Source organism: Saccostrea echinata, unplaced genomic scaffold (genome assembly GCF_033153115.1).
Source record: "Saccostrea echinata isolate AGI-Se365-2 ecotype Australia unplaced genomic scaffold, CSIRO_AGI_Sech_v1 ptg000027l, whole genome shotgun sequence".
Classification (NCBI taxonomy): Eukaryota; Metazoa; Mollusca; class Bivalvia; order Ostreida; family Ostreidae; genus Saccostrea; species Saccostrea echinata.
The window spans coordinates 12461590-12481076 of record NW_026889776.1 but is presented as its reverse complement, the minus strand read 5'-3'; the positions used below and the strand labels follow the sequence as shown (position 1 = coordinate 12481076).

Genomic DNA, 19487 nt, shown 5'->3' with positions numbered 1-19487 from the left:
CAAGATGGGCAGAAGAATTGATGAAGATTTTCTGAGATTGATTAAATTTTCACTGTATAACAGTCTTTGCCCTTCAGTGAAGACTGAACCCCTGAATTTAACATTCTTAGTAGATTGCTTTATGCTTATTCCACTTTTAAATACTAAAACATTGCCTAGATTCTTTCATAAATAAATGATTGGGAAATACGTATCAATTAATTCTTTTTCTGGCAGCAAATTTGAGTCAATTGAATTATGCATTTTTTTTCCCTAAGTGACATCACAAGGATAAAATATAACATTGATGGTCCCAAAGGTATCGATATCAATTTATAGGATAGTTTTGCTTGCCTGTTTGTTTATTTTTATAGAACGTCCCTTCCGAATGTTGAGACGCCACCATTTGCTGGTGTAGGGGTGCAAACTTGGACCTATACTATGCGCTCAAGGCCATTGAGCAGTTAGGGATCCTTTTGGTGTCAGCATATACTGCGACTGGCCTCGGTTTATGCGGTCTCATCCTAAGGACCAGTCTCCATGTCCTGCAGTGGGATTTGAACCGTAAGGCCACGCGGGCGACTTTAGAAAGGTTACTTAGGTAATTTAATTTACTTTGCCTGCAATCACATCAAAGTTCCATCTCCCATAGTGCTTATTTATTCCGAGTTTCTGGCTTGGCACAGTGGTGGTTGGAGAGTTTTAGAGTGTTTGCTTTAGAGTCGGGGGGGAGGTAAGAAGTTGATCCTTACGTCGCAGGTTCGGATCCCGCTGAGGGACGTTGAAACCGGTCCTTTGGATGAGACCATATTAACCGAGGCTTTGTGTCGCAGTAGGTGCTGGCAAGAAAAAGATCCCTAACTGCTCAATGGCCTTGCGTAAATATATACTTTTTTTGTTAACGAAACATCGATCAGCTATACCTGAAAAATACTTTTATGACAAAACGTTAGTATCTTTCCAAGAAATACTTCAAGTCCATTTAGTCAATCATGTTCATATCACAAACATGATTTAAATGTCATTATTCGTCCAGAATTGTAAAGTCTAGCGTTTAGCGTGTAAGTCTAAAAAGAAAGTGATACTCGGGATTTTAGTACTGGTAATAGAATAACTTTTTTATCAAATACGTTTTGCTTGTCAAAATTTAAAAATTACAATTATGAGGACTTTATTCTTAATAATTAATTCACAAATTTGATATGATTTTTATGTATCTAATGCAATAGGCATTCTGCACGCCTTGTTCGCCCATCTCCTTTATATAGAAAAAAAACATAAAGAGCAATTTCGTATAATTCATCTTTAATGTTTAAAATATTTAAATTAAACGTTCATGTGTTTGACCTTTTTGTAAAAATTAAGACTACTCTCATTGATATCTTTTAGTAAAAAATTATATTATGTATCGATTCAAAGCAAATTTTGCGCTCTTTTGTGTGTTAATTGCAGCCGAAATCTTTAAAATTTTCTCCCAATAAATGAATAAATGAATAAAATAAAGATAAAAATAGGGAAGACAATCGAGTACAGAATTGCCAATCTGTAAACCGCAAAATGAGTATATTACTATGATAAACTGAGAACATTCAGTAACAAAAGCTTACGTCACAAGCATACATGTAAATGCTAAGTCGATCATAAATCTGTAACCCAGATGTTCCATTGACATGAACGTTTGTCAGAAGGACTGATGTTCATACACGAGTAAGGATAAATTATATATAAATTCTCTATCTCCAAAAAAAAAAAAAAAAAAAAAAAAAAAAAAAAAAAAAAAAATACGGATATAAAAGGCTCAGTGCAATGTTTGTTTCAGAAAAGTCACGTGACAAGTTTTTCACTATACAAACGGGGACACGTGTGTAACCTCCAAATAAGAATCCTCGGTAATTGTGAAAAGTTCACACTCACACACATGTTTTAATCCTAACTAACCGGGGACATTTTTTCAACATGTTGAAAAATGGATCTTTTCGGCTTTTTGGGGTAATTAGACATCCCTGATTTCGAATTTGGCGCTAATTTTAATCGAAGACAACCGGGGACGTCCCCGGTTGGGAGGTTGTCCCCGGTTGGAAGGTGTGTAAACAAACAGTTGTCCCCGTTTGACACCTTTCACGCACGCACACACACACACACACACACACACATATATATATATATATATATATATATATATATATATATATATATATATATATGAATATAAATTTATATATACTTAATAGGTTGTTTAGATTAAGAGAGAAATCGATTCATAATTAGACTTTCTGCACGGAAAAAATGTCTAAAAATGTTCCTCCTTGTGAACCGCACTGGGTGTATACCAATCAAACAACACAAAGATCACCCGTAATTACAACATCTCTAACTCATTTAATTTTTCTTCAAGAGATTTATATTTTTCTGTCTTATCACTATCACTTTCTTGCTTTGTGTTAACATTGCTTAACTTAACATTTTTTCCACTGGCAGTAGTCCACATTTATTACAAGTATATTTAGCTGCACAGTTATCACAGCAAGTGTGCCGTCCCACAGATATGTCTTTAACTTGTAAGTCCTTGTCCTCCAAAAAGTTTTCTTGGAGACAAAGTCAACGACATTCCTTTGTCAAAAGAATCTTCTTTATGGCATCATCAGTTTACTCGTTGGTGATACGAATTGTACAAAATTAAGGCAACAGATGACATGTTGTCTCTTCCTACTCTTCCCATTTCTTGAATAAAGTCAGAACAGTTTGTCTGTGCACCAAACAAAATGGCACTGTGGAAGGCATATACTCCTATTCCTAATTAATGCACTTGTCGAAATTACAATTCGTAGAGCACTGTCACACTTTTTCAGTTCATTAACGATGAACTCCTTCTTCACATCTACTGTCTCTGAATGGTACAATTCAATGTGCTGGACACTGGATGGTACTTCTACTAAGAAATTATAAATTTTAGAGGCATCATTAATTGAGGTGCAATATATAAGAACCCGGGGAAACTTGTCCAGTAACTCTTGAAGTGGATCTCCACATCGATTGATATCTTATTCAGAGATAATTTAATGTTTGGCTTGTCAGGAGAAACAATTATTTCCACAGGTTTATCACTTAGGTTTAAACACTTTTTTACACATCTAGCTGTTTCTTAGTGCAGGTTGCACTCAAGGCCAACAGATTTGCATCAGGAAACAGGGATCTCAGCTCACCAAGATGTCCAAACCATCTTCTGAAAGCTTCTTTGCCATTTTCATTTTGTCCCCTGTCAAACAAATACAAAAAAAAAAAATATATAAATCCTTTTTTTCAAACAATAAATGGTTAAAATATGCTAGAGAATCAGGATTCCTTGTACATCTTTTCTCCCTAGAAGGAAAATAAACTTGTTCTACCAGCATAAATAATATAAAGAGATAGGAAATGCTAGGACAGGGTAAAGAAAAAAAATGTAAACAAGAAACTGGAATAAAATTAATTGCTTCATGAGGGGAAAACTGATAACAACATTCTGAATTCATAAAAATCCTACAAAAATTCAATTAATAGAAGAGATAAAGTTTAGGTGTACTTAGTATATAGATTGATCAAACATTTAAAAGGGATATTTTTTTTTCAAATTTTCATCTGTTATTTTATTGGTAGATAAATCAATCATGAGTCACTGGTCTTTTCAGAAATAAATTTATGGTATGCCGAGACTTGAAAATATGTCCATTTAGGCCGAAGACAAAAATATGTTATTATTGGGTGAGAAGGTATAATTTTATTTTAACAAAAATTGAAATCTAAATTTTTTTAACCTCTTTTTTTTAAATAAAAAAATCTTGCTTTTCCTTTCACCTTAGAGCTCCCACAAAGTGGTAGGAAACTTATAACATGTAACAGAAAAAATGTACAATATATGCAATTTCCATACTGAAACAGTGGGGTTTGGTGGTGCATATTAAAATTTTAAGTCATTCAGGTAACTTAAAAGACACATACTTTTAGCGTAGGACTTAGGCTTACCATGTTGCTATTGTGTGAAACTCATCAACCACATTAGTTGTGACCTCAAGATGCCGCATGGATTCTCTCCAATCTGGATTGCCTACTAATGCCTCTGGTGAGCCATGCACAATATCTACCCTTCCATCAAGAATTTTTCTGTCACTCTAATCACTGGACCCTTTAAATATATATGAATGGTTTCTGATAAAGACCATTTTAGCAATTGTCCAAGATATGAATGGAACCAACAACCATTAAAAGACTATTTTACTTTCCAAAAATTCGAGGATTTAATTGTTACATAAAGGATATTAGTTTAGGGTTCCGTTAAACTTTTCAGAAATTCTTGTAATCCATTTCATTATTGTACTATATATTAATAATCAATGCAAAAATTACGTAATCCTTGCACATTTTCTCTAGATCTACAACCACATTTCCCTGACGAGATTGATTTCATAAACCTAATGGCCTATGTCTAATTTAGTAAATTAATAGTAAATACACCAACCTTTATATGCAGCTGTCAAATTTTACACTTTCTGTAAATGAGCTACTTGGTCCTGCATCAGGGAATCAATGGGCAACACTAAAAATTTTGCCAACACGAATTCCCATTTCTCTCCGAACAGGAATTACCATCCGAAACGGAAGGGATTTCCCAAATCCAGTCGGATGGACCGATTCACAGTCTACCCTGTCCAGTAGACACTGCAAAGTCTTTCTCTGTTCTTGTTTAAGACTTGGGATATCAAATCTTCCCAACACGTTTTCGATCGCCTTGTTTATTTTCTCTTTCGCCGCCATTTTTCGTACATAACCGAACGCATTTTTCACCGACGTATTTGATTGGTTAATGAGAGTACATCCCTCTTCGCAATGATTGGTCAATATTTTTAATAGAATTTGACCTTTGACGTGACCCTCTACGGGAGGTTGTTAGATGTTAATGTAGCGAGTATGCGAGCGGATCTAACATCTAATTTTTATTAGATTGGCCGGTGAAGGGCTTCAAATTTAGACCTACAGTACCGACCAGACACAACCTAACAGAAAGCGGACCCAGAGCGCACCCCGGGTTCGCTCTCTGGGTTCGCTTGGGGTCCGCTAGTGCTGACCCCGAGCGAACCCGGAGCGCACCCGTAGCGAACCCGCAGCGAACCCAGAGCGGACCCAGAGCGAACGCTGAAAGCGAACCCAAATTCAGTAGCGGTCCCAGAAAGCGAACGCGCGTGCAGTGTTGCGTAACAAAGCTGTCAATCAGGATAAGCGATTAACTCATCAGCGCGTCGACCAATCAACATACCGAACAGGTCTGTCAATCAGGATAAGTGATAAAATGCGGTGACCATCAGCGCATCGACCAGTCAACATGCCAGTTTGTAATCTAAACATTGTAAAACCAAAGCGTGTGAATATACAGTGTAAAAATATTATTAATATGGTTTTTAAACATGATTTTACCTTTATATATTTTAATTCTCCAGACAGCATGCAATATTTACAGATCTATTTTCATTATTTTTTATTTTTAAAATATATTAATACATTATATATTTTTATTATCCAGGTAGCATGTTACATGTACAATTACATATTTATTGTCTTTATATTTTTAAAATCCATTAATATATAAATATACATTACCTAAATTTATCAGACAATAAGTACTTTAATTTATAATAGAAAAAAAGAAGATAATAATGGTGATAACAATTGTTACTAAAAAAAAAGAAATAAAAAAAAACTGGTCTTCGTTAAATTAAAGGATTTTGTTATCTCAAGATACAGTATAAGAACATGTACGTGCTTTAATTTAATTATTTTTTATTCATTATTTCATATAGACCATACATTGTATGTTTTTGAATTATTGTAACTACTTGCAAGTCAGTCAAAAAAAAAAAAAACAAAAAAACAAACAAACAAACAAACAAAAACAAAAAACGCAAAAATGTTTATCACTTTCCTTCGCGTCGATATATATAATTATACAGGTTTACATGTTCACGAACCTCTTACATGTACTACATGTAATTTTCGAAATACTTTATATGATCATAAAAAATATACTAGACGGGTACGTTTTGTACTTGTGCAAGAAAACTACACGTAATTCCAACATTAGTAAATTGAACTTGCAAAGATACCTTAATACGAAAACGTACATTTATTTTTTCGTTACATAGGTACCTGTATTTGAACTTTGTAATTGTCATAATTATTTAATTTTAAAACTTTAATAATTATAGTTTCAAAGTGAAGCCAAGGTCATCACGTGTCGGTAATCATACACCTGTTTCGAAGATATTGCGGGTGCAAAGAGCAATTGCGGTGGGGTTTTTTAATTGACACTTGCTAGCTAGATGTTTACTGTCTCCATGGTCACGGTATACCTGAGTATATACTCCCCCTACATTCGATGCCCCTTAAGTTACATGCACCTCGTCTGGGCACGTTATCAATGAGAAATTCAATTATTATTATTTTTTTTTTTTTTGATTTTTGAATTTGGAAACGTCATAGTTCTTTGGTACGTTGCATGAAGAGTACATGTTCAAGTAATTTGCTGAATGCTGAAAATCAGTAAAATAGCTTTACGAGAGAAAGAGAGAGAGAAAGAACACTGTATATTATTTGAAATTAAAATCGCTACAACCGACCCATAGAAAACAATTCGAGTACGGGGGGGGGGGGGGGCTCATCGAAATAAAACAATTAAAAAAAATCATCGGGCGTTATTAACTTAATTTCATCTACTTAATCATGCGAGTTTACAGTTATTGAATTCTTGTTTTGTTTCTTGTTTTTATTCATTTTTAAACATTTAGAATTTTGTTTGTTAACATACCTCTCCAGTATGTACATGTATGTAGTGGGGGGGGGGGGGGTCATGATCCAGTAAGGAACACAAACTATTCAAGTGATCATTTACATGTATTTGAAAACAACTTTAAAAAATGATATATTCTTATCAGTGGACCAGTTATTAGTTTTTGTTTGTTTGTTTGTTTTGGTTTTTTGATTGTTGTTGTTGTTGTTTTTTTTTTTTTCATAAGTCTTCCGTTAAACTTGCCTCATAAAACAATGATTTATAGCATGGTGGTAAATTATAAATGATCTGCAAAACGAAACTCAAGTTACACTGTATGAGAATTTTTAGTGATTATCACGACCTACATATACATGTAATGGGCGACAACCTAGCTTAAATATAAACCGCTAAATATGAAAACTTAGCATTTTACGTGTACAGTATGTCTCAGCTATTTCATAGATAAGATCATAATTCAGTTGTTTGTCTTCAAACATTTAAATTACGATTTAGCAATTGCAATTACAATTGGAAGTTCCAACTTATTTAAAAACGCCTGAATAATGTAAACAAATGAACTTAAAAGCTTTTTTTATTAAGATACTCTTATCAATTTCACTCCATCCGATACATTGAAAATAAATTTAACACCTTTTCTTTTTTTTTCTTTCGAGATATACTTAGCTTGGAAGTTAAGAAAAATAAAAGTTATAATTCTTCGTCGAATGTACGGTGAAATTCTTGAAAATTCATCAACATTCACCATTTTGTCACTTACATGTACATGTTTCGATCGCCATAAAAAAAGTCATGATCGATTTCACTACTGTATTTCGAATATACAAGGAGCGGGGCTTACTGGCGGCAAGATTAAAGCGGGGTCCGCTTCACGCATGAGTGCGTAAAGCGAACCCGGAAAGCGAACGCCGGGTTCGCTCTAGCGGACCCAGAGCTGACACCGAGCGAACGCAGAGCGAACCCGAAGCGCACCCAGAGCGGTCCCAAATTTTCTGAAAGCGGACCCGCAGCGGACCCCGAGCCAACCCAGGAAGCGAACCCGGGGTGCTCTTTGGGTTCGCTCTGGTGTTAGGTTGTGTCCGGTCGGTACTGTACATGTATACTCGGCACTCAGGGCCATTGAGCAGTGAGGGATCTTTATCGTGTCAACGCCTACCGTGACACGGGACCTCGGTTTTTAAGGTCTCATCCGAAAGACTCGTGACTTTCACTTCTAGTGCCGAGCGCTTGGCGAAGGAACAGTCACTATCTATGTTTACGTCTTAGGTTTGACGCGGCGCGGCGAGCGAGCGCCCTACCACTAGGCTACCGTGACCGGTTTTGAATGTAATAAAGATTCCGTGAAAGTCTCATTGAATTTTTCAGTGGTTTAGGAATAATTGGGGATAAGAGAAAATTACCCTCAATATTAAACTTTTTCAAGCTTTGCAATGGGATAGCCATATCTTAAATATCTCTTGACTGAAACATAAAACAGATTTTTTAATGATTCTGTAAAAGTCTCATTAAATTTTATTTACTGACAAAGGAGGAGTTGCAGATAAAATATGGGTACTCCAAAGTGGTATGAACGGCCCCATCACTATGCTCAAGTGTGGGTATAAATATGAGGATCAAGGAGGCTTGCCTATAGGATATGCTTACTCCTCCATGGCCTTGATCCCAGGGTGCAATGTTCCAGTGGACTTACAAGCTTTATTACTGTCCGTTATATTCATATTTCGATATAATATTTTCGTGTTCGCTTTTTTATATTTCAATTGTTCTTCAAAGGTACAAAATCACTTAAAACCAAAATTACATCCAACTTACCGAATGCCGTTATTCCACAAACTTGACATGAAAAGAGGCAGAAATATATGACAAAACTGCTCATACTGCTACTGTTCATGCGACCGAAATATAGAGTAACATAAACTGATTCGTTTAAATAGAAGAATGAACCAGGAAGATTTCAAACTGCATTTAAAACATTGAAGTGTTTAACAAAGCATGGGTGTATTAAATAACCATATATCGAAGTGTATACATATTTTTTGGGGTGGAGGACCTAGAAGAAATCCGAGTAACTGTTTTAAAAAATGAAACAAAAGAGTTTTGGAAGGGGTTGGTTTCAACGCAACAAGAAAGAGTCATATAAAATGAAACCAATAAAACACTCCAGTTGCATGAGAAGTTTTATTTATTCATTTTTTTGTTTTGAAAATTTGAAGTATCCATGCACACGGTTGCATCAGAGTACTTCCACTCAAATCTGTGTTTACATGTATCCTAGGCGATTACTCAATAATATAGATAGCTTGCTTTAGTGTTTTTGCGGGCAAGATGGGTGATAAGTTTATTCCTCTACCAATTGCTAAAATAAAAAAAAATCCCGCCTCAAAAGATTCCTTTCGAGGGACAGAAATTACCAAATCATAACTCAACTTTACAATTTATAGCATATTTCTGAATAGGAAAGGAGAGTTATGATTTTGTCTCTTTCAAAAATAAGGGGCCAATTGGTCACAACGAAACCTGAGTCAAATGGCCCTATTTCTTAATCAAAGAAGAAGGTACCGTTTAGCTTTATTGTGCCCTAAAAAGTTAATGTTTCCAAAAAAACTTTTGAAACTGGCTTAAATATTAGTTGAGTATATGACTGTGATAAATGAGGAAAGAATATGACATAAAGGAGTAACATTCTGGAAATATGACGTCATTTTTAAATTTGATACAATTCTCTATTTAAGCCTCAAAATGACCTTTTTCAAGGGTTATTTACCTTAAGAAAATCTTTGCATTCAACAAAGATTTTATGGCAAAATTGAAATTAGTATTGAATTAAATTGGTGTAAAATGTAGGCGGGAATTGAGAGTTAGCGTGCGTAGTTCTTGTCGCTTTCAAATTAAAAAGGCGGTCGGAACTCCTCATGAAATGGTAAATCATATGTATTTAAAAAAAAATAGGCTCTCTCCTGCACCTTTTAAGCGGAAGAACTCTGTCAACTTGCAATAAACACTTACATTTAATCATCAAAAATGATTAAAACACCAGTTCTGCACTCTTTCCTTAAATGAAACAATATACACTCGCTTCGAATTTTCAAACAAAATTCACTTTGGTATCAACAAACTTGTTCATTTCCGGTAGAAGATATTAAGAAGAATCGTACCATCGGCGGAAGAAATTTATTCGAAATAATAAGCATATAAAAATTGCAATTCTTTGTATTTTTTTCTTTATAAAATTTAATGGGATCGACCGCCATTATAGTTCCAATATTGCTGATATGCAAATAAGCAGAATGAACACCATTTTTCCATATGAAGCTTTTTTAATAGAGAGTTGGGAATAGCAAGAAAACATCTTTTTGTTTCAGTCAACATTTTAATTGTGACACTCTATAAACCCAGAAAAGTTTCTAATCTCATGTTTTAAATTCCCTACATGTATACACACGAAGACACCAATAAATTTTACGGTGATAGATCGTTTTCTTTGTCTGACTTCTTTAATATGTAATTTTATCGTAACACAAAAAAGTGATCTCATCACAACGACCCACATCTTTTCTTTTCCATCTTTATCGAGTTAGGGCTGTCAAAGCTAGGAGGGTTGGGAGTGTTGAACTAATAATAATAAGACCATTGCAGACAAAATGCATATTTTCTTGCATGTTAAAATATTGTTTGGAATTTTAATTCATTCTAAAGGAGATAACGCGTATATATATATATATATATATATATATATATATATATATATATATATATATATATATATATATATATAAGGACATTTTAATCGCGTGTACACATTGATCGGAATATTTTCATCATTCATCATGCTTAAAAAAATTGTACATTCTTTAAACACTGTTGCAGTGTAATTCAACAATGATTCAAAACATGACTATCAATGCATACAACATACCAAACAAATTCGATTTTTGAAAGTATTGAACATTTCCAATAATTGTTTATATGAAACTATTATTCCACTATTCAATCTATATTCTTTTATATTTATTTGAAATTTAGTTTGGCATTACACATTAAACTTCAAAAAGAAAACGCCATGGAGTCTACAACATCTGCTTCGTACTTGGACATTTTACTAATTATACATGGTACATGGTACCCTCCCTCCAACACATTTTTCTTTACGTAAATTTTTACTTTTAATTTAGACTTAAAATATTCATTGTTAGGCTGGTCCCCCACTCTAGGAACTTCACCCCCTAACCTTAACCCCACCCTAAAACAAAATTTGAAGTAAAGAGAATTCTCTTTTCGAAGGGGCTGATCGAAAAAATTTTTCAGCTGTGTTTTCCCTAATACCCCCCCCCTTTCAAAATTTATCCTATAAAAAGGTCTGGCATTATTTCTTCCTTTTTTTTTTATACCAATTAAAGTACATTTAAACAAGATATGTTTGTGAAACAGATGCCCCCATATGGCAACTTATAGCAAAGGTTAAACTTTCTCAAATCCAAATTAATTATGTTAGTACAAAAAGTAAGGTCTTGTCTCGAAAAATATACCTGTGAATTATGAAAGCCCTAGCAGCAACCATTGTCTCGAAAAATTTACCTGTGAATTATGAAAGCCCTAGCAGCAACCATTGAATAGATTTTGAAAAATTTAAAGTTTTTCAAAATACGTCAAACATATAAAGGGCAAGGTCAAAATTAATGGAGCCCAAGAAAAGGCCTTCTCACAAGATTGAACGGTTGGTGCTAGGGCTTTCATATTTCACATGTGTAATCCTTGTGAAAAGACCTTCCTTTAAATACCAACAACTTTGACCCTTTGACCTTGACCTTTGAGTTTAACCTACTTTTGGAAAACTATAATCTTGGCCATAACTTTTGAACAGTCGGTGCTAGGGCTTTCATGCTTCATATGTAATCCTTATGACATGACCTTTCTTTGGATACCAACAACTTTGACCTTTTGACCTTGACGTTTAACCTACTTTTTGAAAACTTTAACCTTGGCCATAACTTTTGAACAGTTGGTGCTAGGGCTTTCATACTTCACATACGTAATCCTTGTGACAAGTCCTTCCTTCGAATACGAACAATTGTAATCCATTGACCTTCACCTAGGAGTTTGACCAACTTTTGAAGTCGCCCGCGTGGCGCAGTGCTTAGAGCGTTCGCTCTAGAGTCGCGGCGTAAGGAGTTGATCCTCAGGTCGCGGGTTCGAATCCCACTGTGGGACGTGGAGACCGGTCCTTCGGATGAGACCGTAAAAACCTAGGTCCCGTGTCACAGTAGGTGCTGGCACGAAAAAGATCCCTCACTGCTCAATGGCCCTGAGTGCCAAATATAGGTCAAAACTTGTAGCTCTCCACCGGCAAGTGGTGGCGTCTCCATATGAGTGAAAAATTCTCGAGAGGGACGTTAAACAATAAACAAACAAACAAAACAAAACCAACTTTTGAAAAGGTTTAACCTTGGTCATAACTTTTGAAAGATTGGTGCTTAGGATCTCATATTTCACCTGTGTATTTCTTGGGAGAAGGCCTTTCCTTCGGCATCATTAATTTTGACCATGTGACTTTGACCTTCATGTTAGACATACTTTTGAAAGAAAACTTTAATCTTTTCCATATCCATTCAATGGTTGCTGCTAGGGCTTTCATTTTTCACAGTTTTATTCCTCGAGACAAGACCTTACTTTGAATATCACATATTTGATTTGCCTTTGAGAAAGTTTAAAGCTATAAGTTGCCATACGGAGGCATCAGTGTTTCACAAACACATCTTTTTTGATTATTGTTTTACATTTTTTCAATTCTGTTTCGAAAAGTTTTTATATGAAAGAAATAAGAAGCAATAGAATTCGCCCCAAATTATTTTTTGTTCATTTAAGTCAATTCTTTAAATTTAAGCCAAAAGAGAATTTTGACATACAAGTTTTCGAACAAAGAACATAAAAGACATATGCTGGGAAATAGAATTTTATTCCCATTGCCTGTACTTTTAGTGCAGATTAAAAAAGATGGTTTAATTGATCATTTTTTTGGAATTCACCCATAGGTTATGTTGCCAATTACAGAATTTGAAGTGGCGAAATCCAATCACTGAAACGGTAAAAATCGCATCTCATCTTTTATTGAAAACCCTGCGTACACAATGGCACTAAATGTTATAAAGATTCCGTGAAAGTCACATTGAAATAGTCAGTAGTTTAGGAGGAATTGCGGAAAAGAGAATGTTCCCACAGTATTAGACTAAGAACCGCCGTTTTTCAGGCTTTGCTACATGTATGGGATAGTCATTTCTTAAATATCTTTTGAGTGAAACTTAATAGTGCACAATGGCACTAGGTTTTAATGTTTCTGTAAAAGGCTCATTAAATTTTATTTACTGATAAAAAAGGAGTTGCAGATAAAATATGGGTACTCCGAAGTGGTATGGACGGTCCCATTTCTATGTATCCCCCGCTTTTCAAACTGGGTATAAATAGGAGGTTCAAGGAGACTTGGTTATAGGGTACGCTTACCCCTCCATGGCCTTGATCCCAGTGGATTTAAGAGCTTTATTACTGTTTGTTTTATTCATATTTCAATATAACATATTTCTGTTCGCTATTTTTATATTTCAATAGATTCTTCAAAGGTGTAAAATCACTTTAAACCAAAATTACCAACTTACCAAATGCCGTAATTCAACAAACATGACGAAAAAAGAGGCAGAAATATATGATTGTGCCCATGGGAAAAGGGCCCTTATGGCAGTTTTTACAAATTTTAAGGTTTTCATGGATATTAATAGAGCAAGGTTAGAAGTTGCCAAATCTGAATTTTTATGGCCCTACGTCAACTCTAAGTAGGTTTTTTCTTCATTTATATCAATGATACTTTAACAGGTAAACAATGACGTCATGTTACTTTCGCACCAACGTAAAAAGTTTTCAAAGTGAACATGACTTTCACGTTGCATTGTAATGTTATTACGGTAGTAAATGTATGTTATTGAGCATTTCCAGAAACATTTTTGAGTCATTGTCTCTTTTAATAATTATATAATATGATAATAAATAGTTGTATTAACTATTATCCATCATGCAGTGGTGTATAGAATTATGCGTGTTTGTTCGTTTGTTTGTTTTACATTTCACTATGCTGGAATGTCAGGAAAACCCGAGAAGCAAGCGGTTTCTGTTCAATATCAATTTATTCTCTCAAAACCAAAGTATTTATCTCGTGAAATAATCGTTTGAGAAACCTGTAGAATTCATTCGAAAATCATCTCATTTTAAGCATGGTTCTCGATAGGACAAGATGTCATTTTTTTTTTGGGGGGGGGGGTTGAATCCAGTATAAACGATATCTCTTTCAAAATGAGAAATATCTGGAAAAAAATTCTCGGGAACAACAATAAAATAGATGCTGCTGGGTAGTGAAAATTTGTTGTTTTTTTTTTGGTTTTTGTTTTCTAAATATAATTAACAGAACATTTGTGAAATGTAGTGAGTCACTGTATACGCTGTTCAACAATTTAAGGACATTAAGTTGATACACTGCATGTTAAGCAATATTCGATAAAAAAAAATTTCAAACAAAAAAATCAGGACTTCTGCCCGCATGTGGTAACAAAACTTCTTTTTTTTTAAATTGAAATAATACACATTTTTTCAGTCATAGCAAGGAAAATTTTTGAATAATTAATTTTAAGTAAGCAGGTTGATAAATTATAAACAAATGGATGAATTATAATTCACATGCATTTAAAATGAAAGGAACAGATCCAAGATGACCAGTGGTTGGATTGTGTGTGTGTGTGTGGGGGGGGGGGGGGGTAAAAGTTAAATGACAGAAACATGCAATACTTGTAGTTAACATGAGTTTAATAGCATACGAGGGTTGTCTGTTTTTAAAATCTTCCTACATTTTAGGTGTGCAGGGGGAGATGCCTTCCCACCACCAACCCCATAACCTCCAAATACGTCATTTGGTTAGGTTTGAAATAATATTGAAATAATTCCTCAATTTATTTTTGCACCATTAACTCTCTCCTTACGTACGTGTATATGAGCAGGGTCATTTTCAAAACAAACAGCGATCATGAGCTCCACATGCCTGGAACTGGAAACTTAACTGCTATCAAATCTAGCTAGTCATGAGAAAAATTGCGTCCTAGAATAACGATTTTGTTTGATTTTGTAAAATTAAATGGTTGTAGAAGAACATGCATACACTGGGTATTAATAGATATCGGGTATTTTATTTCAACAAATTTTATCTGAACTTTGAATGAAATCAATATGTCATTTTTTAAGATTAATATTAAATAGATTTTTCTAAGAAATAAATCATAAATAATTGTATATATGTTGTCGTTATGAATCAATGACATGCAGATTAATTAATATACTTTTTCGGCTGGGGGGGGGGGGGGTGTAAAAATTAATTGAAAGTTTTATATATCCAGTCAGTTAAATGCGACTGGTTCATAATATTCCTTGACTGGCTGAGTTTTTAAATGACAAATTTTTACGATGTGGCACACATTTAGGTACATGTAAATATTGTTATCTATAATGTTACATTTCTCGCGGTTCTTTATTGTATGAAATTCTAATGTTATTGTTTTCAAATGTTATTGTATATGAAGTTTTACAATATAAAAATTCCATTCTGGCCCCATGCCAGAGACTTGGATATGCTTATTCCTGTAAAGCTTTACTGATACACTGTAAAGTAGTTAGGTCCCGGTAATATAAAATGACCCTGGCCCTCTTCCCCGGTCTCCTGTACTGGCACAAAAATAAAAACTTGCGAACATATTCTTTGTCTTTTGTGCAGTATATTTTTAGCATTTAATTTAATTTGTACAAAGCATGTTTAAATACAATTTGATCTTAACAAGATTCATTTCAATAAATCCAAATAACAAAATCAGCCCGTTGACATAATTCAACGGCAAGTTAAGCAATATCATACTAAACCGATAACTGAGATTATTATTTCAATAAGAAAACGAGTTTTAGATTGATAATAGAACTGTAATGACATACAATGCTGAGATTCTATGAATGACAAGCATTATATATATTTGACTTTTAAGTGACTAAAAACTGCAGATAAAGCTAAAACCTTTGAACTTTTTTTATGCACAACACGAGTACCAAAATGTTATATTTTCGAGTTACTGAAAATAAATAGACAGCAAAAGAAAAAAAAGAGATAGAAATTTCTTTTCATAATACGATATTGTTGTGTTTTTGAAAATTCGCCTTTTCATTAAAGTTTCACATTTCACATTGTATTAATAAACTGGATTTAATGTAACATCTCTCTCTCTCCCTCTCTCACACACACATCAGGTATACATACATGTAAACTTTTTTTTAAGCTAGAACAATTAAAACAATTTTATTTCATTCGGTAGTTTTTGTTTGTTTTCAAGTACTTATGTCGGAAGTGGCAACAACAAAAATAGGACGAAACATTTTTTTTTTTGATTTCATTTTATTTTATTTAAGTTTATGATCATTATTACTGAAAAAAAATTAAAATTCAAGTTATTTTAAAAAATAATTTCATGTTAAAATAAATAGATGCACATGTAACATTTATAGTTCTTAAAAATAATATCACGTCTGTCATTCGTTGCTAGATTTCTTTTCTGTTGGAAGAAGTGTGATCAGTTTCAAGTTTTTGGCAATTAAAGCATTTTACATGAAAAATTTATGCACGATGTACCAATGCTTCAATGTTTACATGATCGATGTGTTGAGAATCGTGGGGCGGATCTTATACAGGAAAACGATTTCCTCTGCAATATTTTGATAATATACACGTGTCTAACAAATAACTTCAATTTGTCTATATATCAAAATCGCATTCGTTCATCCATATTCAATTATCCAGAAAATCACCTTGTCTGAAGCTTCTATACATGTATAGGAAATACACAGCCCAGATCAGAGACGTATAAAGCTACAATATAACATATAGTAAAGAAACGGGTCTCGAATAAAATTCTAAATATTTTAATTAATATCAGTGGACTAGAAGATCAAGACGTGAATTAAAGATATAAATGAAAATAAATAATTATTTCAATGTTGAGAACAACGACAAAAGTGAGCTAGACGTGTCAAAACGTAAAACACGTGGATAAAAAAAATCTGCGTCGACGCTCACCGTCTGCAACGTCATATCTTTTTGACGTTATTTCTCTGTTTTAGCAAAATTGCCATAAGGCCCTTTTGTCATGGGCGCAATCATATGACAAAACTGCTCATACTGCTACTGTTCATGCGACCAAAATATAAAGTAACATAGACTGATTCGTTTAAATAAGGGAATAAACCAAAAAAAGAATTAACCAGGAAAATTTCAAACTGCATTTAAAACATTGCACTGTTTATCAATGCTTCGGTGTATTAAATAACCACATACAAAAGTATATATATACATATATATATATATATATACATATATACATATATATATATATATATATATATATATATATATATATATATATATATATATATTGGTGGAGAACCTAGAAGAAATAAAACTCCGAGTAACTTTTAAAAAAATGAAACGAGAGAGCTTTGGAAGGCGTTGGTTTCAACGCAACAAGAAAGAGTAATAAAAAATTAAAACCAATAAAAAAAAAAAAACACTCCAGTTCGTGAGAAGTTTTATTTATTTTTTGTTTTGAAAATTTGAAGTATCCATGCACACGGTTGCATCAAAGAATTTCCTCTCAATTCTTGTGTTAACATGCATCCTTGGCAATTATTCAGTAATATAGATAGCTTGCTTTAGTTGCCGTGTCATATTTTGACATTAATTTTTAAATTAATGAAATCTTGCAGGACCTTAAATCTTAATAGTAATAAAAGAAATAGTGTTTTGCAGCAAAATGGGTGATATGTTTTTTTCCCTCTACTATTTGCTAAAAATTAAACAAAAAATCCTGCCTCCAAAGATATATTTTTGAATAATTGAAGTAGGTCATCATTTTGTCTCTTTCGAAAACAAGAAGTCCTTAGCCATAACGTAACCTGGTCACCTGCTTTAGACCTGCTTGGCACACAGGGTAAATAAAATATTCAAAAAATTAATGAAACAGTGAGCAAGCTCACATACCCCACTCTCACCCAAACTCGACAATGCAACACGTAATGAATGGCACAGTGCATTTTAAATACACAGTATAATTCAAAAAGGGGCATTACTTGCAAAAAATCATCACATCAAAACTTCTTGCATATAAGGACATTCAAATCTTTGTATGTTACAAATTTAATTGGGCTGAAGTTTCTAGATAAATAATGGAATCAAAATTTCTTGGTAATATACAAATCTATATATTATGTCTGAAATACCTGCAAAGTTTCAGGAGATTGAGTGCAGGAGTTATGCTGACAGAATGTTATTAAAATTCCTTAGTGATTTCGATTTGTTAATGAGTGTAAGTCCATGTCCAACACCTGACAATTTACACATTTAAATAATTGATGGAAACAAAATTATGATGTAGTCATATGAATTTGTTTATATACTGTACTTATGAAATTATCTAAGGCAAAAAAAAAAAAAAAAAAACAATTTGAGGGGGGAAGGGGAGGGGGTGAGAACTATCCAAGATTGTGTGTGTGTGTGTGTGTGTGTGTGTGTGTGTGTGTGTTGTTAAATCATTAATATTTTGATCTCAAAATCAATAGGGGTCTTTTAAGGTCATGAAATATTTCACATAAAATTACATTACAAAAGCTGATTCCAGTGGATTTCCTTATTACCTAGCTGGAAAGTTTCTTCAATAATAGGCAAAACCCTTAGGACAAAAATAACGGAATCGGAATTTCCTGGTAATATGCACATCTACACACTGTGTACTAAATATCTGCAAAGTTTGACGAAATTCTGTGCAACGGTTTAAGAGGAGTTGCACTGACAAACTGTTCATCTCTATATTCAATATATGGCCAAAAATATAAGTTGAAAAGTGCCGAAATTCCCAGAAAAATAATGGAATTGGAATTTCCTGGTAATATGCACATCAACACACTGTGTACTAAATATCTTCAAAGTTTGACGAAATTCTGTGCAGCGGTTTTAGAGGAGTTGCGCTGACAAACTGTTTATCTCTATATTTAAGATATTAACAGAATCTAAGTTGAAAAGTGCCAAAATTCCCAGAAAAATTAAAGAATCGGAATTCCCTGGTGATATGCACAACTACACATTGTGTCCTAAATATCTGCAAAGTTTGATCAAATTCTGTGCAGCGGTTTATAAGGAGTTGCGCTGACAAACTGTTTATCTCTATATTCGAGATATGGCCAAAAATCTAAGTTGAGAAGTGCCAAAATTCCCAGAAAAACTAAAGGAACTGGAATTTCCTGGTAATATGCACATCATCTACACATTGTGTCCCAAATATCTGTAAAGTTTGACGAAATTCCGTGCAGCGGTTTAAGAGGAGTTGCGCTGACAAAAAAACAGGACTAACTGACTGACTGACGGACGCGTACGGGTCAAAAACATAAAAATCTGCTGTTGCTAAATGCAATTTAAATAATTCATTCTAAAACAGAATATATTGCTTGAAAAATCAAACAAGTTTGTAAACTTCATAACTATGGTTTGCAGGGATGTAATGCTCAAGCTACAGTGCTTAACAACATGTCACTGTTAAAATGGTGTCTAAATTATATACAATTATTGCTGGTT

At 33.7% G+C, this 19487-nt stretch overlaps 1 pseudogene; it reads right to left on the bottom strand.

Moving 5' to 3' along the window:
- Positions 1 to 2371: 2371 nt before the first annotated feature.
- On the bottom strand, positions 2372 to 4605 carry LOC133193382 (ATP-dependent DNA helicase RecQ-like; annotated as a pseudogene).
- Positions 4606 to 19487: the final 14882 nt, after the last annotated feature.